Source organism: Euprymna scolopes, chromosome 26 (assembly GCF_053919585.1).
Source record: "Euprymna scolopes isolate OS-2025 chromosome 26, ASM5391958v1, whole genome shotgun sequence".
NCBI lineage: Eukaryota > Metazoa > Mollusca > Cephalopoda > Sepiida > Sepiolidae > Euprymna > Euprymna scolopes.
The window spans coordinates 82223653-82246544 of record NC_136507.1 but is presented as its reverse complement, the minus strand read 5'-3'; the positions used below and the strand labels follow the sequence as shown (position 1 = coordinate 82246544).

The 22892-nt window shown below is 35.7% G+C and overlaps 1 protein-coding gene across 7 annotated transcripts in view; it reads left to right on the top strand.

The window, feature by feature from the left end:
• LOC145248222 (uncharacterized) overlaps nt 1–22892 on the top strand; it is a 461949-nt gene that overhangs the window by 103096 nt on the left and 335961 nt on the right. For all 7 annotated transcript variants that reach the window (XM_080110098.1, XM_080110089.1, XM_080110088.1 and 4 more), the window contains exon 2: nt 3361–3403. The gene's annotated coding sequence lies outside the window, so the exon portion shown is untranslated. The remainder of the gene's footprint in view (nt 1–3360; nt 3404–22892) is intronic.

Sequence of the window (22892 nt, the reverse complement as noted above, 5' to 3'; positions counted from 1 at the left end):
TCGACTTATTTATTTTATTTAATTGTACATGTGTTACATATAACTTGCCCCATTTTCTTTTCCTTTTCCTCACCCCGTTTTCCATCTTATTTTAGTTGATTGAATTTACGCGATGGTTCACTTCTTTATAATTATTCTAAAATTTTGCCAATCGAATAAAGTTATATATATATATATATATATATATATATATATATATATATATAACCCCCAAACCTCTGGCCTTGATGAAAGGGAGACTAAAACTTGCTGCTATGGTTTCAAATGATCTGAAATAACAGGAAGGGAGACTTGATTCCGAATATTTCTCATGTTATATCTTCCCTCTTTTGGAAGCAGGGTACGATTATGAATATCTCCAGTATCAAATAATCTTTATATACTGTGAAATTTACTTTATGTATGAAAACCCGCATGATTGTCAAGTCCATAAGCAACTGCGCGTCACCAGTTTTTTTCTTGTTAAGTGAACGAATCACACACACACACACACACACACACACACACACACACTATTCAGGTAAGTTACGATTTTCCCTACATTTAGTTTTGGAGTTAAATAGAGGGCTTTACTTTTGGAACGATCCTTGCAGGTTTCGCAACGAATCATATGAAGGCGTTGTCTAATGTAACGGATAACAGATTCTAAGACTGTGTAGGCAAGATGCAAAATTCCTTTCTTTTTTCTTTTTGTTTTCATTTTTTTCTTTGTTCATCCCCCCCTTTTTTTTCATCATTACAACTCGTTTTATAACAAAGGGGAAGAACAATGAGTGATGATGATTTTTGAAGTCTGGAAATAAATTATGAAAAAAAAAAAAAAAAAAAAATGGCTGATCGTAATCACATAGCTATCCTTCTCAGTTATTGGGGAAACTGTTAAGTGCCTATGACTTTCAGGGCGTAGTCAGCCATACTTTCTGTGCTTTTAGGACCCACCCCCGGAGAAGTCGACCAAAATTATTTTCCCCGAATTTAAAGCATCAGTAGGCAAGCCAAAGATGGGCAGGCAAGCGTTTGGCTTTGTCGTAAATAATTCGCCTGCTAATGAGGGAATTATTTACTGCTTGCGAATTGTTTTTGCCTGCCATTTCATAATAACGCCTCTGAGTAGGAAGGAACGAAGTATAAAGGAACTTTGCAGGGTTGGATTCGTTTCGTTCAAACTATTTTATTAATCTGTTTTAATTTTTTTGTAAGAAAACGAAACGAAAGTTTTCGTTTCGTTTATTTGTTGCTTCATACATCTATAAGTATTTAGTTACAACCAGAATATGGCAAAACGTATCAAGACTTAACAATAAAACATGAAAAGTTACTATTAGGGCAATTAAAAAGTGCATTTGTTGATCAGAAATTGATCAACATATTTAAATTTCACATTATAAAAACATTCAATATCAATGAGTACCAAGGTTTAACAAAAACCTATGAGACTTGAAAAGTTATAATTAAGGCAACCCAAAAGTTGCATTTATTTATCAGATTAAATATTTTGACAAAGTAATTATATAAAAACAAATCAGAAATCAAAATAATTAAATTTCACATCATAAGAATATTCAATGAGCATTAATTGCAATTTTTAGGTTGCCCTAATTATAATAAAAAATGAACGAAACGAAACTTTACTAAAACGAAACGAAACAAAACATATTTTGTAAAATTTTTGCTATGAAAGTTTGAATCCCATACCTTAGTCCTTGGGCTTGGGTGTGTTTTTATTAACTCTTGTACTTTTTTCTGGTGTTTTCTATTTAGCACGTTAGGATGGAGTTGCATGTTCAAGAAGAACACCTGTTTTTTTTTTTTTAGGTTAGGCTTGGTAATTCCTGTTATCATTAAATAACCCAAGTGTTATTTATTCTGCACTTCAAATCATCAATTTCTCGGCTAAATTCGACACTGTTGTCAAAACTTCCAAACGCAACGATCTTTCCAGCTGACTTCCACACGTCTGCATACCCCCACCAGTTCGTCTGATGGGGAAGGTCTCCTAGCGGCTTCGACTGTAGGGAGACAGGATAGAAGTACTCGTCAAGGATCCGTTCTTGACACTCAGCCCGACAGGTGAGGGGCTGGGAACTGGTCCAGCACCTGTCAGACTGAGGTCCACCCTCCCAAGCCTTGCCACTACTGGGCTTTCCGGTGGAGTAAGTTTATTGCTTACTACTTGAGGCGCCTCTACCATGGAATGCCGACGGGGTTACTCAGGCAATTTTTACAATTGCAGGAGTGCCCCTCCTTTAGGGGAGCCTGCTGGTTTCCCACTTTCCGGCCTTGTGCCACATTTTGCTGAGGTGGGAAGCAAATAAATCTCTGCACGTCTGCATAAGTAACTCGCCTCATGCCCGCTTCACGTCTCATTTGCATAAACATTCACAGTCACGTGATTATCCACCATAAAACAAACTGTCTTGCCATGTTAGGTTTTCGTTTCTTCCTCGTTTATCTCGTTCCACGACGAGCCCTTTGAATCATGTACACGTGCTAGTCAAGTAGGTCACGCGTTATTTGAATTTTTCAGACTGCTGTTCTGATATTTAGCGTTATTCGAATAACTCACAAGATGAGAATTATTTCATCTTTTTCATATCTTAAAACTAAACATTAATCAGAAGTGACTTTTCCAGGGCATTCATCGTCAAGCCCAAATATCAGCTGACGTGATATTGTAAATAAACGGAGACGGAATTTGATAAACAACATTTTATTTTGCGAATTAGTCCACTGCGCAAATTATTCTTCGTACTATATAATAATCGGTACTAGTGCACGTATTGATCCGTGATGAAATAATAGCGTTATTATTTAAACAAGCCATTCTTAACATGGGGAGGGGAGAGTGTTTTGTACCTATTCTATACTTTACCCCTACAATTGAATAAAAAAAACATATCATAAAACTTTAATTAAACTTGGAAATAAGATTTAAAAAATAACGTGGATCTGCACTAGCACCTAATAATCAATAGAGGATTGATTCTATAATAACACCTACGCAATCTGCTTGAATTAAAATATCATGTTTAAGCGTATTGTATGAACGGGTAACGCTGGCCGTCCAGCTAGTATATTATATATATATATATATATATATATATATATATATATATATATATATATATATATATATATATAAAAGTGAAATGAAACTCTGGTCATAACTAGTTTATTATATTCAAAACATCACATCAAAACACTAGGGTCTTTCACCTTTTTTTCTCCGTTGATTGCAAAATGCTCAGAAAAACAATTGAATGTCCTCTGTTTTTTTGGGGGGCGAGGGGGGTCACCCTGTATATATACAGAGAGGTTTTCATTTATGCTAATCTGAGTCTTTTATGATTTGTCTTCCAGGAAAATGGACTTACCATATATGAAGCTTCAAAATATTTAACAGGTAAATCACAATCTTTTTTTTTTTTTTCTCATTTTTCTTACATTTTTTTTCTTTTTTGCCATATTGTTCGTTTTCTTCCGTTTGAAAAAAAAATGCAGTGATTCCGCCCCCCTGTAAACTTAAAGAATCCTACAAAGAATAGCTAGAAAAAAAAGCCTTGACCTGACAGGGTTGGAGCAGTGATATGAAGAGAACTGTGCAACAGAAATCTTTCAACTGCATAAGAAATAACAGATTTCAAAGACAAGTACTATAGGCACTTATTGACCCGTGCTGAAATAATAACGTTATTATTTAAAAAGCCATTCTTAACATAGGGAGGGGAGGGTCTTTTGTACCTATTTTGTACTTTAACCTTACAATTGAATAGAAAAAAATATCATAAAACGTTAATTAAACTTGGAAATACAATTTAAAAAATAGCGTGGATCAGTAAGCATATCAGCACCCAAAGACAAAACCCAGCAAGAAAATCTTGAAGATTTTTAATTACACTTATTAACGACACCGTTCTGTCACACATGATGATTGCTTCATCTTTGCCGATGACCGCTGTCCTGCCCAACAAAATTCCCACCATCAGCCACCCCCGCCCCAGTTAATCTCCCATGGCCATGTAGGTGACTATTTCTTAAGTGTTGAGTCATTATGTTGAACAGAGTGCAGTCTCGATACTGAGTGTGCAGTAATATCCAGTAACAAAGATGGCGGCTAAGAATCAAATGCGATTCGTGACATAGCCAACGACGAACTGATCAAATCCAAAATTCGAGAATTCTTATAGTAACTTTGGAAGATTTTCATTGGTTGTTTACGACAACCGGTGGTTATAAAACCGATCGTCGAAATCATTGGTGTCATTCCCCCATTACTCGTGATGGGGAAGGTTTCCTAGCGGCTTTGGCTGCAGGCAGACAGGGTAGTAGTACTCGTCAAGAATCTGTTCTTGACACTCAGCCTGACAAGTGAGGGGTTCGAGATTCGGCCCAGCACCTGCCGGACTGAGATACACCGCTTGGGTACCACCTAGGAGGTCCACCCTCCCAGGCCTTGCCACTGGGCTTTCTGGTGGAGTAAGTTCATCGCTTACTGCCTGAGGCGCCCCGACCGGGGAATGTCGACGAGGTTACTCAGGTAATTTTTTCAATTGCAGGAGTGCCCCTCCTTTAGGGGAGCCTGCTTAGTTCCCCACTTTCCCGGCCTTGTGCCAAATATTGCTGATGTGGGCAGCAATTTAAATAACTAACCCCATTAGGCATCAAAAACAGTTTACACTATTCAAACCAACAACTGACTTCCATAGCTTGAAAAGATGAATTCAAGTGTCTGCACTGCATTAACTGGAGAACTCAGTGGCATGGTGTCCCTGTGCACAAGCATATGCCTCTTCAGACCAGCAGCCAACTCGCACTTCCTACCACACACCAGACAGGCTGTCTCATCAGGTTGCGGATGTAAGGGTGCATAAGGGCGTCTTTCGTGTGACTTTATATCCAACTCTGGATAGTAGAAAGTGCCGACATGTTCCACACTTCCAGCCAGCTTTACAAGCGTCTAATTCCTTCACAGAACCTTTACGCAGATTTCTCTTAAGCTCTGCCTGTTCCAAGTTCTTTGCCTCTAATACCTTGTGACCCTCTGAGACAACTCTTCGCCGCTCACTTCTGTTCTCAGCTATTTCCTGCCATCTCTTTTTCACATACACACACACACATTCAGCATAATTAGTTCTGTATTTTGGTATTTCACAAGAAAAATTCATTTTGTATAAAATAGAAATAAAAACTGCAAAAATATTTTGTTCTATTTCGTTTAATTTTTATTTTGGAACCGGTTTAGTATTTTTGTTTCTAAAAATAGAATTAAAAAAAAAAACTATTTAATTTTCCAGTTTTGGTTTAGTGTTTTTGTTTCTAAAATCAACTTTAGGGCAAACTTATTTTTTGCGGTGATTTGGCCCGAGTAAGCCATTAGTCAACCTTGCCGAAATAGTCAAAAATGTAAAAAGAGTATCACACGAACCTATGAGAATTGAAATAGTCAGTAATCTCAAGCCCCATTCACTCTTTACCAGGGGTCACCAAACTACGGTCCGCAGGCTGAATCTGGCCTGCAACGTCAGTTCATTCGGCCCACCGATGGTACTAATATTTGTTTGATAAAACGTATAGATCATAAAACTTTGATAAAATTTCAATTGTAATATCATGTTTAGAATACTAGGAGATTTTCATGCTTGTGGAGACCTGATTGAGTAGTTCTTTGAATTAGACATTTTATTTATCCCAGCTCTCCCTTCTCTTTGGTGAAACATAACTTCACCAGTGACCCCTAAATCCTCTGCTTTTCTTTAGTTTCAACGGGATTTGGATTACGTTTCTAATTCAATGATTTTTTTTCATTTTCAGATTCTGTTGGGTGTTTTTAACCCTTTATTATGGCTACTAAAAAAAGTTTAACAAATCTCACTAACCTTTTTTGCTGCTTAGTTTCTAAGATTCGGATATGGGCACATTATGTTTGATGCAACTATCTTTTTTCTGTCGTTTTCTGTGATAACTTTTTTGTAAATAAACATGTCGGTTGCTTTTGTTCCTTGCACGTGCACCACATTAACATGGAATGCTAAAGTTAGTTTTCCGTCTTTTTTTTTTTTTTTACCAGAGCCTGAACTGGCATCTAAGCTTTAGCCTCTGTCCCATCAACAAAACGTTGCATCCCTCTGCCTGTTCTACAAGTATTTTAATGGTGAATGCTCTGACGAACTGCAGACACTTGTGCCCCCACGACGTAGACACCCTCGACAAACCCGACAGGCAGCTAAATCCCACCCCCACACAGTAGAGATCCCTAGATGCAAAAGATCTTTCTACTCCAGTAGTTTCTTCCCCAGAACCGCTAGACTCTGGAATTCCATTCCAAGTTCCTGCTTCTCTAACTGTACTGACATGCAGAAGTTCAAGTGCAACGTGAACCGACATCTTGCTTCCCAAATCCCAACATAGTGCCCCAGTAGTTGCTGCCCCTGATAGTAGCCCCCTACACCAAAGTGGCAATGCGCCTTGTTTGGGGTGAAAATGTAATAAAAAATAGAATAAAATAAAAAAGGTTGCATTCTGGCTTGCATAGAATGATTATGTGGCTCACGTTCGTCATTTTTTTTCAGTTATCCGGCCCGCAGTAAAAGAAAGTTTGATGACCGCTGCTCTCTACGATCTTGTCCTATCACTGGCTTGCAAATGGTCTGAATAACCCAACTAATACAGGCAGACATTTGTTTTCCAAGCTTATCTGTCTTTTCTCTTTTTTATATTGCATGTACTGATAACCCTGCACCCCTCAGATCCTCTCTCTTTTTTATATTGCATGTACTGATAACCCTGCACCCCTCAGATCCCCTCTCTTTCACCCTAATCACCCCCCCCCCCCAAAAAAAACTAACTTATATTCCAATCGCAGCCATAAGTGATCCTTTCCTGATGATTGATCTTTCTATGTTGGCAGATTTAATGTAAAAACATGATGCCGTCAAGCAGGGGGTGTTTAATTGACCGTTCATTGACCCTCCCTCTCCCCGGCCACTCATTTACGCCAAACATGCTTCAATATTGCCTCACAATTCAACACTTTTTGTCTCGCATCATGTGGCTTATCTGTTGATATTAGTCTCCAGTGAGTACACATTTCCAACCGCTTTTCCGAGCATATCATTCGATTTCTTTATATTTAATATATAGGCTGTATATACTTGGTCGAGATTCTAATACACACACACACACACACACACACACACACACACACACACACACACACACACACACACACACACACATATTGTAAGTTATGAATACATATATGACAATTAAGCTACACAGAATATTCCGCGTTTCACTTCGTCAAGCTTACGATAAGCCTGACGAATTCTCACGAGAATGAAACGCAGAATATTCTGTGTAGCTGAATTGCCATATATATTTTTATAACTTACTACCTAGCTCTACCTATATATTGAGCACTGTTGCAGTAAAAACAAAAAAAATTACGCATAAAATTATATCTTTGTGTATTAATTCATGTGATTAAATGAAGTAATCATATATATATATATATATATATATATATATATATATATATACGAGCAAACAGTTAATAAAACAAAGAGTTAAAAACATATTTAATCTGAAAAGGAAACACTAGATAAGTGGATAGTCCTTAATCCGTGCAGTTTCGAAGAAATACTTTCCTTCTCATCAGAGGGTAGGAATTAGCAAAATGTGGGATCGGATTTTGCATGCAAAAGTATTTGATGAAACAACAAGTAAGTCAAAGATCTTACTTGATAACAAAAAAGTGCAGCAGAGGGAATATGGTGAAGAAAAGGGTGATTACACGTGAATGGATAGTCTGGTGGAAGATAAATAATCCAGTGACGGTAAAATCCAAATATATAACTTCAAGAAAGTTAATTGAATTTCCATTTGCACAAGTAAAATCCAAGGAAATCCCGTAATTGGAAGAAGATGGTTCAAAATAATCCAAAGGCGGAAATCCATGGAAAAATTCACAAAAATGTGTACAAGGGAAAAAAGGAAAAAATTCCAATAATATTAATAAAAGAAAAATAAGATATGCTTTTCACTCTACTGCCGAGGCATAAATATAAATAAGAAAGATCAGGAAAGAAGAAGAGGAGAATATATATATATATATATATATATATATATATATATATATATATATATATATATAATGCAGTAGTTTCTAATTACTGTGCCGTGGCACCTTAGTGTGCTGTGAAGAGATAATAACCAGAAGGCGTTTAATTTCATTTCGTTTAATAAAAACATTTCATTTTTTAATAATAATGACACAGCTCAATTCAAAATCACTGAATTTCTGTAATCTAAACATTTTGCGCATGCTGATTGATCATTTTTTAATGATTTATATGGTGCTAGTGCAGAGAGTGATCCGCGCTATTTTTTAAATCGTATTTCCAAGTTTAATTAAAGTTTTATCATGTTTTTTTTTATTCAATTGTAAAGTTAAAGTACAGAATAGGTACAAAAGTACAGAATAGGTACATGTTAAGAATGGCTTTTTAAATAATAACGTTATTATTTACGTCCGGATCACTCTCTGCACTAGTATCGTTTATATTAAATGATGGAATGATTAATCGGATTATCATGATTTTTTCAAAGTCTTGGGAATCGGCATTTGTTCTTTCTTTTTTTTTTTTACAAAGGAGTCACCAGTTTTCAAGGCCACTCGAGGATAAGAGTTAATGAATGTACGGTATTCAATGGGACAATATCATAGTAATCGTTAGTAGTGGAAATTTGGTAAATTGGATTACTTAAGGGGATGGCTCATCAAGAATTTGTTTACATTGGACTTGAAGATGACCATATTATAGTCAGTTGGAAAGCAGGCAAACGGAAGAGAGTTCTACAGGCTGCAGGTCTAAGAAAGAAGCTTTATTAAAGGAATCTACGTTTAGGTTTAGCTACAGATAAAGAGTGGGAGAATTATTGATAGTGGTTAACACTAAACGGAAGCCACTCGAGGATAAGGGTTAATTAGTGTACAGTAGTCAATGAGACCATATCGTAGTAATCATTAGTAGTGTGAATTTGATAGATTTTTTTAGGGGACTGCTCATTTAGAACTTGTTTATGTTGGATTTGATAACGACCATATTAAAGTCAGCTGAAAAGCAGACAAACAGAAGAGAGTTTCACGGGCGTGCAGTTCTAAGAAAAAAGCTTTGTTCATGGAGTCTACGTTTAGGTTTAGGCACAGATAAAGAGTGGGGGAAATTATTGATAGTGGTTTCAGCTAAGCAAGTGTTTTTTGTGAAAGTCAGGCAAGGGGGGACCATAGATTGGAGCTCGGACGGGCAATTGTCATGAAAATGATGATAAAGTAGAGACATGCTCATAACGTCTCTTATGTAGGAAAGAGGTTGAGGGAAGAGAAAATAGTATCCGCCATTAGGCTATGAACTCTATTTTTTAACTGTCAAGGTAGGATAAGGTTTTTCTAGCAGGTTCTGCCCAGATGTAGCAACAGTACTCCATTCTTGGATGTACTTAGCTTTTATACAGGTAGAGAATTGCATCAGCAGTGAGAAATCTACTGGAGCGGTAGAAGGATCCCACCATTTTTCCAGCAGCCTTGGCAACAGATTTGATGTATGTGTTCCATCTCAGATCAGGAGTAAAAGTCAGACCCAGAAGCTTGTCAAAACATGGAGCCTACCTAAGATGAGAGCTATTCATTTCAATTGATGCCAGACGGGGATCAGAGCATTGTTGATCTAAAGACAGAAGCTTGGTTTTAGATACATTAAAATTAACCAGTCATCCCTTTCCCCATTGCACCACATGCTCAAGATCATAGGAGAGAAACTCAGAGAGAACTTGGTCATTTACAGCCTTTCAAGTGTTGCCATAGGTGGTACTGTTGTCAGTATAAATGCCTACGAATAATCTTAGGGTGTGATTTGGGAGATCATTGATATAGATCAAAAAGAGAGTTGGACCCCTGATGGACTCCAGCATTAATATTGTGATCTGATTTCTGCCATTTTATGAAACTATCAGATATGCTCTTAAAGATCATCAACAATTCCCCCACTAACCAACAATCACGAGGTTCTATGCTCAGCAACCGAGAAGGCTAACATGCTTGCCAGTCGGTTTGCCTCAAACTCCACACTGGACTCTCTAAACCACCCCCTACCTCAATTTCCTATGCGGACAGATGCCACGCTTGACGATCTAATAATCACCCCTGCTCAGGTGCATGCTATTATAAAAAACCTTGACACTTCAAAAGCATGTGGACCCGACCTCATCCCAGCTGTGCTATTAAAAAAGTGCTCAGTCGAAGTAGCTCCAGTTCTCTCCAAACTCTACAACAAATGCCTTAATGAATCTTGCTTTCTGGGCTATTGGAAAACTGCTTCAGTGGTACCAGTATTCAAGAATTCTGGCAAAAGAACTGACCCATTAAATTATCGCCCTATTAGCCTCCTCCCACTTTTTGCCAAAATATTTGAGACCTTAATTAACCATGCTCTAGTCCAGCACCTTACAGATGCTAAACTTCTGGCCGACCAACAATATGGATTTAGATAAGCCCGTTCCACGGCAGACATCCTCACTGTAATCTCTGAATGCATATACCATTCACTGGACAAAGCGAGAGAGGGCAGAGCGGTAGCTCTAGATATATCCAAGGCTTTTGACAGGGTATGGCATGAGGGTCTCCTCAGGAAGATTAGATCATACGGTATCACTGGTAGAATACTTAACATAATTAAATCCTTCTTAGATAAGAGAAAAATCCAGGTTGTCCTCGACGGTCGTACATCTAAACAATATGATATAAATGCGGGAGTGCCCCAGGGATCTATCCTTGGACCTCTGCTGTTCCTGATATTCATAAATGACCTCCCCGACAAAATTGCCTCTGAGATGGGTATATATGCTGATGACACCACACTCTATAGCAGGCACGACAGGAAAACAAATGAACATATATCTAAAGTAATGGCAGAAACACTAGAGGATGACCTCCAATCAGTAGTGGAATGGGGACAAAAATGGATGGTCACGTTCAATGCCGCCAAGAAAAAACTGGTTTCATTCAATAATTACAAGAAACCTCCTCTACCACCTATAGCAATGGCCAACGACTCTTTATCTGAGAGTACGTCTCTCAAGCTCCTTGGCCTAACGTTCACAGGAAACATGAGCTGGAACAATTACATCGAGAGCATTGCCAGGGCCGCTGCGAGGAAGGTGGGCTCTCTCTACCATGCTAGAAAACTTCTAACACCCGAAAGTATCCTGTACCTCTACAAGGCCACTATTCGCCCATGTATGGAGTATTGCTGTCATATTTGGGCTAGTGCATCGGCTACTAGTCTCTCGCTCCTTGACAGGGTTCAAAAGAGAGTCGCAAATCTGATAGGCCCTAAACTGGCATCTAAGCTTCAGCCTCTGTCCCATCGTCGAAACATTGCATCCCTCTGCCTGTTCTACAAGTATTATAATGGTGAATGCTCTGATGAACTGCAAGCACTTGTGCCCCCACAACGTAAACACCCTCGACAGACCCGACAAGCTGCAAAATCCCACCCCCACACTGTAGAGATCCCTAGATGTAAAAGATCTTTCTACTCCAGTAGTTTCTTTCCCAGAACTGCTAGACTTTGGAATTCCATTCCAGGTCACTGCTTCCCCAACTGTACTGACATGCATAAGTTCAAGTGCAACGTGAACCAACATCTCGCTGCCCAAATCCCTACATAGTACCCCAGTAGATGTTTCCCCTGATAGTAGCCCCTTACACCAAAGTGGCAATGTGCCTTGTTTGGGGTGAAAATGTAATAAAAAAAAAAAAAGAAAAAAAGTAATTCAGTTGTTGTGAGGGCGATTGAGGGCAAATGTAAATGGAGTGGTGTGAGCAAGTGTAAGCCGTAAGCACATATAAGGCAATTTAAGGTCTTCTTTAGGGATGTATCTGCCACATGGAAAGCCATCTATAGCGTGGACACATATTCCATGCCCATGGCTATCTTGGGGGTCAGATTTTAAATGAGAATAATCTTTTAATTACAAACTCATCTAGAGAAATAGTCAGTCCTATGCCAGTTTCGCTTAGGAAGAACAGGTCTGGTTTGGTCTCCTGTAATTAGGTTCCAACCTCTGGAAGATTGGAATGTAAACCCGTGATGATGGAGTAGGAGACATGATGATGGGGTTCTACGTTGGAAGTTGGAGTTTTGGGTTTAATATTTTAATATCGGAGCTGAATTATTCAGACTCGTGCAAAAACTATTTTTAAATACACAGATTGTAATACAAAAAAGTTAAGTTCATATATGCGTTGTTTCACATTGATGAGCCCAAATGAGGACAAAACTGGATTATTGAACTTCCGGTTTGTTGACTTGCATTGCTCTTGTGAGCTGTGACGTTGTTTGACTGTGTAAATAATTATATTATTTTACATTCATGTAATATAATTATTTACACAGTCAAACAACGTCACAGCTCACAAGAGCAATGCAAGTCAACAATGATATATATGTGTGTGTGTGTGTGCGTTTGTTAAGACGCACACACACACACACACACACACACACACACATATATATATATATATATATATATATATATATATATATATATATATATGGGAGTAATTTCAAAAGTGATGCCTTCTTATTTTTTTTAATTGAAAATGTTGAGAACTACGGAGACGGGAATAGTACCATTAAAACGAGCGACCGTTTGTGTACTAGAATTTACTTTTCAACTTAGTCACCACCATTCTCAATGCACTTTTGCCAGGAATTCAGTGACGCATCTCTGCTTCTGATGCACGCCCATGACAAGGCACTTCCTTAAAGTCTCACACGATAAATATCTGCAACAGAGTGATGAAACTTTCAAGACAAGGGACGTTCAAGAAGTAATGACAAGGGGATTGCAAATTACATTGTTATCATGACTGAACTTGTGCATTTATTACCTCGAAGTTGTATCTCTCTGTTGCAGATAATTGTTATGATACGAAGCAAAAGGTTCGACTTTTAGGAAGAAAAGCTAGTAATGAAGATGGGGAGGGAGTATCGGTGCTTTACATGGCCTTATCACCCCGCGGCGTGTTCAACAAATTCCATAATGGCTGACTTCAACGCGCTCTCATAAGAATGTGTTTTTCTGCTGTAAAAGAAAAACTACTGAATCAAATTAAATTAAATTTTTTTTCGGAGATCTTCAGTCCAAAACGGATACGTACAATGTAACCTTTTTTCGATATTTTCATTTTTTAATGTGTTGATTAAACTGTACAAGTACCAAAACGATTTTTAGGATCGAATCTTTTCGATTTTTGATACTCATTCGATGAATTTCTCTACAAAACATATCTAAGAACCCTGCCAGGCATATGAATTAGCTTTGTGTGAAATTAGCAAAAGATAGACTCAGCCGTTTCAGAACCTATAAGGAACTCTCTCTCTCACACACACACACAATGACTTTTATATAATAGTAGAGATTTTATTAACCAAACTATTTTGAAGGTTTTGGTTTTCCCTAAATATGCTAGTGACTTTATTTTATTTCCATTGCTTTCAACGAATTCCATTGTTTTCAAAATGCTAATATTCAACTGGAACACTAATAAAAAAAAAAACAACACAACATCAAAGTGCCTATTCGATAAATACTGGGTGTCCCAAAATGAACCATCTATTTTAATACTAATGTATATTTCAAAATGGATCATTAATTTTGGAACACACTGTACATGATATGATAAAATGACCTACAGGTTGACGTGCTGTAACACAAACATTCCAATTCTAATGGACATCTTCTGCATCACAATCAACACACTTTGTAGGACGGTTTCCCCACTTCAACAATTTCGTCTATAGAAACAAGCCTTTTGTTTTGGCATCAATTTTTCAATTTTCGTGTTTATCGACGTTTTCAAATCGTGCTCCATTAAAATCAGTCTTTGTTTTGAGAAAAATAGAGATGCCAGATCATAGCTGCCGGGTCTCGATGAGACAATGTTTTCCATTTAAATTCTCATAGGACCGCTCTTATTGGACAATGCTTTGTAAAAACAAAAACAAATAAAATAAAATAAAAAAATAACATTTTCCTGGTTGGTTTCCTAGCAATGCATTTTATAATTTCCTTAACATATTTTTCTTTTTTCCTCAAACAAGACGTCTTTCCACTCGGACATAAGGGAATTCATTTGAAATTATGTCCACAGGGCACCGTGGTGAGTTTAGCACTGAGATGTCTGTTCAAATTACATCTAAACTTCTGCATATATAAAGACTCAGGGAAGCAGGAAACAGGGAGGGAATTCCAAAGTCTAACAGTCCGAGGGGAGAAACTATTAGAGTAAAAGACTTTCCAGCATTTGGGGATCTCTACAGTGTAGGGGTGGGATTTTCTTGCTTATTGGGTTAGTCATAAGTATGTATATCTAGGAGGCACAAATGGTATGAATGTATCAAGGCACGTTCTATTAAAATACTTGTAAAACAGGCACAAGGACGCAACATTGTGGCGATGTGACAGAGGTTGGAGCTTGGTTGATAGTGCAGGATTTGTTGGATTTGAAACTCTTTTTTGGATCCTGTATGAGAGTGAGAGTCAGCATTAATTAACTAATCATAAATTTTGGGACACTCTGCACACTGTAGGAGAAAAAATGACCTACAGGTTGATGTGCTGTAATTCCATGAACAGAAGCAGGCAGTAATTGTATTAGAATCAGATAAATTTTGGAATCATCCCATCACTAATCTATAATTCAAGATGTAAGTTTAGCAATCCAATTCAACACAGATTTATTTTTAATAAACGCACATTTATTTGTTTATAAGACAAAGTACTTTTCCATGTAATTACATCTTCATCAGGATAAACAGTTTTTTTTTTTTCATCTTTTTTATCCCTTATGGCATGATGCCACTAAAAAAACAAAAAAAAACAATGCCCGTTCAGTGTTATCAACGGTGATTTTTAAATGTCCAGGTTATCTTCATATAACTTTCCCCACAGCAAACATGTCTTCAAAGCTCAGGAATTAATGTAAAAGGAAAAAGTAAATCATAAGTTACCCATTTTGATTTCGATTCTCAGTGGTGGCACACAAGTCATTTTTTTAAACTTTTTAAATCATTATTATATATTTGCTTCACTATAATATGATAATCTGCATGAATCTAAATATCATATTTAAGCGTATTTTAACCCTGGTAGTGCCGGGCGGCCTGCTAGTGTAATGTTGTTTCAAAGTGTATGAATTTTTGTACAGGATCAAAGTTTTCGCCACCATCAACAAAGCTAGGGTTAGGGCGAGAATCTGATGTGGTAAGTCCCAAACTATCTATGAACCGTTTAGAGCAATTTGTATTAATTGGATTATTTGGGCTTCTGTTCTGGGCTTGAGTATTATTCACACAACATTTTTGTTAGTGTACCTTATTCAAGTGAACTCAAAGAATCTGCACGGAATTTTGTATAGAACCCTTTTTTTTAATCCACGTGACTAACATACTTTTGTTCTATTAGCCATGACTGGGTACAACCTTAAAATACAATTGAAAATTTGGTAGAACTTCTACCTAGTCATGGCTTATGGAATGAGAGCATGCTACCTCTATAAATAAAGGTTTTTTTTTAATTCCGTGCTGATTCCCCAAGTAAAAAAAATACACATGAAGAAGGTTACATCGATTGAAACGTTGTGTAATAAAACTCAAGTTAGAAACAGTTGTTTGAAGAATTCAAATAAAATGAATAATCAATCCTCATCTCAAAATCCAAAAAGTGATTATAAGAATTATAACATAACTCATATTATAATAAATATAACATAACTCATATTATAATAATTATAACATAACTCATATTATGATAATTATAACATAACTCATATTATGATAATATTAACATAACTCATATTATAATTATAGCATAACTCATAATAATCATAACATAACTCATATTATGATAATCATAACATAACTCATATTATAATTATAACATAACTCATAATAATTATAGCATAACACATATTATAATAATTATAACATAACTCATATTATAATACTCATAACATAACTCATATTATAATACTCATAACATAACTCATATTATAATAATCATAACATAACTCATATTATAATAATCATAACATAACTCATCTTATAATAATTATAACATAACTCATATTATAATTATAACATAACTCATATTATAATAATTATAACATAACTCATATTATAATAATTATAAAATAACTATAATTATAACATAACTCATATTATAATAATTATAAAATAACTAATATTATAATAATTATAACATAACTCATATTATAATAATTATAACATAACTCATATTATAATAATTATAACATCACTCATATTATGATAATATTAACATAACTCATATTATAATTATAACATAACTCATAATAATTATAGCATAACACATATTATAATAATTATAACATAACTCATATTATAATACTCATAACATAACTCATATTATAATACTCATAACATAACTCATATTATAATAATCATAACATAACTCATCTTATAATAATTATAACATAACTCATATTATAATTATAACATAACTCATATTATAATAATTATAACATAACACGTATTATAATAATTATAAAATAACTCATATTATAATAATTATAACATAACACATATTGTAATAATTATAAAATACCTCATGTAATAATCCTAACATAACTCATATTATAATAATCCTAACATAACTTATATTATAATAATCCTAACATAACTCATGTTATAATAATCCTAACATAACTCATATTATAATAATCCTAACATAACTCATATTATAATAATCCTAACATAACTCATATTATGATAATCATAACATAACTCATATTATGATAATCATAACATAACTCATATTATGATAATCATAACATAACTCATATTATAATAATTACAACACAACTCATATTATAATAATTACAACATAACTCATATTATAATAATTACAACATAACTCATATTATAATAATCCTAACATAACTCATATTATAATAATTACAACATAACTCATATTATAATAATTACAACATAACTCATATTATAATAATTACAACATAACTCATATTATAATAATTACAACATAACTCATATTATAATAATTACAACATAACTCATATTATAATAATTACAACATAACTCATATTATAATAATTACAACATAACTCATATTATGATAATCATAACGTAAATCATATTATGATAATTATAACATAACTCATATGACTTAGATATTTAATTCTGACCTTGAATCAATTAATAAAAAAAATAGTTTGTGGTCAGACAAATATCTATCTCATATTAGTATTTTGTCGATCAACCTTGTATAGACAGTATGATGATGTATGAAAAAGAAAACTGACAAGTGATAGTTGAGGACATCCGTTGCATGGAGAGAAATGATATGGGAACAATACAATGGATGTGTAATGTAAGGCTTAGATCTGATGACCTCAGAGGGAGAATTAATTTGGGCAGTATAGAAAGATGTATGCAGAAAAGAGACTCTGATGATATCGTCATGTTGAAAGAACTGATGAGAATTCTTGAGTAACTGTTATACTCTCGTTGATCTCTATGTATGAGGTCCGTCACAACAACTAAGTTGCTCAGAAATCCACGTGTGATTGTTTAGTAGTGAAGGCTTTTTGGTACAACTGATGATCTCAGTTGTTGCGATGGCTGCCACAAGATAAAGCAGACAGTAGACCTCAGGTTTTATACCAGAGTTTTTCTTCGCGTAGATGCATGTCTTAACGAAGACTGCATCTTTCCCAGTGGATTAAGCGTCCCCCAGATACCAACCTGGGAATTTCTACGTCCCGACGTGATACATACAGCGTTTAGCATTCCCAAATAGTCACCCATCTGGTACTGGCCAGGCTCATCGATGCTTAACTTTGGTGATCTGGCAAGAACCAGTATGCCAACATGATTGTGATGTATAAATCTATATATCTATAAAAGTGAAATTCTCTGTGTGTATATTTCCCTACCAAACTACTCTGCCAATTTTCAGCCTACAGACTCGAGATTTGACATAAGGAGTATTGAGATTTGGGAAAGTATTTTAATTGGTTTTCGGCCAGAAATTTGGCTGTCATAGGGTCAAAGTTCAATGATTTGACCTTTGAAAACTCTCCCAAACTCCTCTGCCAATTTTGAATCTAAACACTTGAAATTTTAGATGTAGGTTACTTGGAAATGGATCAAACTTTTTAATTTGATTTGAGCTCAAAACAAATGTTAAGGGGTCAAAATTGAGGTCAAAGTTTTAAACAATTTTACCTCTGCGGTCTCTACCAAATTACTCAGGTAATTTTTGGTCTAAACATTTGAAATTTTATATAAAGTGTATTCACACATAGGGCACGATTTTTTTAATTGTTTTTTGGCCGAAAATTTGGCTGCCAAGGAGTAAAAGTTAAAAGATTCAACCTTTGCGGTGTCCAGCAAACTATTCAGCTAATTTTGAGTCTAAACATTTGACATTTTACATAAAGGGTATTCAGACATGCAGCAAGCTTTTTAATCATATTTTGGCGAAAATTTGGCTGGTAAGAGGTCAAAATTGAAAGAGTTGACCTTTGCAGACTACCAAACTCCTCTGCCAATTGTGGGTCCAAACACTTGAAATTTTAGATGTAGGTTACCTGGACATGAGTGAAACTTTTTAATATATATATATACATATGCACATAAATTTATGACCAGTACATAGGGCTCGAGCAAAGCTGAACTGAACCGCTAGTGGGTAAATAGATGTAGAACAAATGCAATGGATGTGTAATGTGAGGCTTAGATCTGATGACCTCAGAGGAAGAATAAATCTGGACAGTATAGAAAGATATGTGCAGAACAAAAGACTGTGATGGTAAAGCCATGTTGAAAGAACTAATGAGAGTTCTTTGGTAAGTATGATACTCCCATCAGTTTCGATGTATGAGGTCCACCACGACAACTAAGTTGTTTGGAAATCTACACTGTGGATTAAACGCACCCTCAGATACCAACCTGGGAATTTCTATGTTCCGGTGTGGTACATACAGCAACTAGCATTCACGAATTGTCACGCATCTGGTGCCGGCCAGACTCATCGTTGCTTAACTTTGGAGATCTGGTGAGAACCAGTGTGTCAACGTGATTATGTCAGATATTTAAGTAAGTAGTTCATCCTTATCAGTTTGCAGAGAAGGTAACCATTTGACAAACTAATAAGGATGAACTTGAAAAAAAAACAGGAATGCCTAAAACCCTTTTTTCTACTAATCAAGGCCTAGGGGCCATTTGAGGAGGAAGGTTAATGAGTTTATTGGGTTGAGACACTTTGAGGTTTGGAGACGATAGTTTTTTTGTTTGTTTTTTGTTTTTTAGTCATGTTCGCCCCTAAAAAGGCACATCGCCACTTGAATGTAAAAGGCTACTATTTAGGATCATGCTTAGGGAAAGATAAACAAGATGTTGGTTTACATTACATTTAAACTTCTGCACATAAATACAGGCAGGGAAGCAGGTAGCAGGAAGGAAATTCCAAAGTCTAGCTGTTTGAGGCAAGAAACTATTGGAGTAGAAAAATTTCTGGCATTTAGGGACCTCAACAGTGAAGGGATGTGATTGTGTTGCTTAGCGGGTTTGTCGGGCATATGTACATAAAGGGGGCACAAGTGGAACGAGTTCATCAGAACACATTCCATTAAAATATTTTTAAAACAGGCACAGAGATGCAACATTGGACTGAATGTGATTATTAGGAAGGCCTGGACAGAGATAGGTTAGCTTGAAAGTTAATTTTTAAAAGCCGTCCAACACATGTTAGCAATGAATAAAAAGAGATGTTAAATCGAATATGATGATGAAGATGGGGTGAGTCTGGTTTTGGTTGAAATTCTGCTTTTTGTATACAAATGCAGTATTCCTAGTATTGTAAGAAGACTGGTAGTTTGTATTGATTGTCTCTTTCTACCTGGCTTTGCTGTATTCAGAATTGATGGCGGCCGCTGCTGCTGCTGCTTGAGTGGTAATTGTGTGAATATTGAGAAATCTGACTGCAATCTTTAGCAATCAGACGAGCCACTTATAGTTAGGTCGATTTGACATACAGGAAGTGTCTTTTAAGTTTTATTTCCTTATCTATTTTACCAGCAGGTGTTCTTATTATTGGCAAGGCATTTATTAAATTAGGATGCATTATTTACCTTAGTCCAAGTTACAAAAAAGAATCTTGGAAATGGCAGCTTTTGAGGAATTGGTTATAAATCAATAAAGTTATTCTTTTTTTTTTATGTCAAACATATTTGACATCCGGGCAACAGGAAAAAATCTGCTGGTTACAAAAAGTCCTGCTTTCACATTTTTTTTTCTCCCCATTCAACCGCACACGTCAGGATTATCATTTTTATATTTTACTAGCAGGGGTGCCCGGCGTTGCTCGGGTGTGGAGAGGTGGGGTGGGGAATCAAAACAACTGTAGGCATTCCGAGTGGAGAGAGGTGTAAAAAAAAAAAAAAAAAAAAAATTGGTAGTAATAAAGTTCCCTGGCGTTGACCGGGTCGAGTAAGGAACCCCGACTCAGGAGGGGGAGGGGGGTTAAAAAATTGGTAGTAGAGGGTGAAAAAAAGTGGGAGTAGGCAGGCAGGAGGAAAAGAAAGTGAAAAAACTTCACATTTTAGCTGATGTCTCCATTACCAAACTAGAAATTAAGTCTAGTCAATCAGAAAGAAAACGATGACTTGTGTAAATGTCCACGAAAAACAGACCCCTCCTTGTAAAAAACGACCGAGGTCAGGGTGGAGGAAATAATGTTTTAGGCCGATTTTTCGATATTTGTCATCCAAAGGACAGCACTTAAAAACGATACTGATTTTATCAGGATCCATCACCTCTGTTGAAAGTTTTTGTAAGACACACACACACACACACACACACACACACACATACATTTTGCCTTTTATATATTAGACTAGTGGGGGTTCCCGGCGTTGCCTGGGTGTTTGGAGGTGTAAAAAAAAAATTAAGTAGGCAGGCAGGCTTGAACCCGTGACACGAAGGCAGAAAAGAAAGTGAAAGAAAAGCTGAGATCTTACTGCTACGCTACGAGGCGAGAGGAAGTGAAAAGCATTCACATTTATTTCAAAAATGAGTTCATGTAGGCGCAGAAATGAACGTTGGCTGTAGGCCAGTTTCTGCCGTAAAAAAAAAAACAGCTCCCACCCGAAAAAGTGGAAGTTCTCCAAACGAATAACAATTGTTTGATATGTAGGGTTTCCCAACATGGATCAAAGCTGATTGCCTTTAAGACGTCTCAGCCACGAAGGCCAGGCGAGTCGAGTTGCGTCGATTAGTTTTGCTTTATTTATACGAAAAAGATGAACAAACACATAAAAGGACGGAGTAGAGGGAATTTTTTAAAAGTCGATCAAAATAAATGTAGAGACGACGTCCATTCGCAAATCGTAGATATTATAATCTAGGAAGTATATAAAAAGTTGTAAAAAATGTAAAATCGTAGATATTATAATCTAGGAAGTATATAAAAAGTTGTAAAAAATATAAAATCGTAGATATTATAATCTAGGAAGTATATAAAAAGTTGTAAAAAATGTAAAATCGTAGATATTATAATCTAGGAAGTATATAAAAAGTTGTAAAAAAATGTAAAATCGTAGATATTATAATCTAGGAAGTATATAAAAAGTTGTAAAAAAATGTAAAATCGTAGATATTATAATCTAGGAAGTATAAGGAAAGTTCTAAATAAATGTAATGTAGTCGAGAACCCCACAACCGAAAAAAGGCTTTCTTGAACATACATACACGCGGTCGTTTTGCCTTTTTATATATACAGAAGATGAAGCTTCTCTATAAAAGTAGTACATAACATAAAACCCCTTTTTTATAACAACAATGAAAGGACTTATTTTAATTACTTCGATGGCATGGTCATGTTAAAAAAATGGATGAGAGTTCTTGGGTTTAGTAGTTGTTTTCAAATTCTGCTACAGACTGAAAGTTTTTGCTATGCCCAGCAAAGTTAGGACTAGGGTGAGAGAGAGAGTCTGCTGTTGTAAATCCTGGACTATGTTTTCTGATTAGCACTTAAGGAATAGTTTTTGAATTATGATGACTTTACTTGATGACGTAAGACATCCATTTCTTCCCAGATGTATTAGAATGCCAAGAAAACATATCTAATAAACGTATAAGGATTGCAGTAGCATAGAAATACCATTAACTAAACGAACATTTCATAAACAAAGTTAATTTCTTAGAACTACCTGTCTGCAAATGACAATACTGCATGGCTGCTTCGCTGATGACTACAATATGGTCGTTTTCAAGTCCAATGTAAACAAGTTCTAATTGAGTCAAACCTTTTCATATATATATATATATATATATATATATATATATATATACATATGCACATAAAGTTATGAACAGTGCATAGGGCCCGAGCAAAGCTGGGCTGACCTGCTAGTATAATAATAAGTATGAAACTCCATAAATTAAAATATTATAGCTAAGCGTATTTTATGGTTACGGCATAATCACGTTGACAGACCAGTTCCTGTTAGATCGCCGAAGTAAAGCAACATTGAGCCTTGTCAGCACTAAAATGGGTGACCAATTTGGGAATTACGGATGATGTATGGGCTCTCCACTTATCTCTTTTTTTTTTTTTACATAGGCATCACCACATTATCAAGGCCAAGAGGCCACTCAAGGATAAGGGTTAAAGAATGTACAGTAGAAATTGGACAATATAGTAATCATTAGTAATGAAAATTTGGTAAATTTGATAACTTATGTGGAACAGCTCATCAAGAACTTATT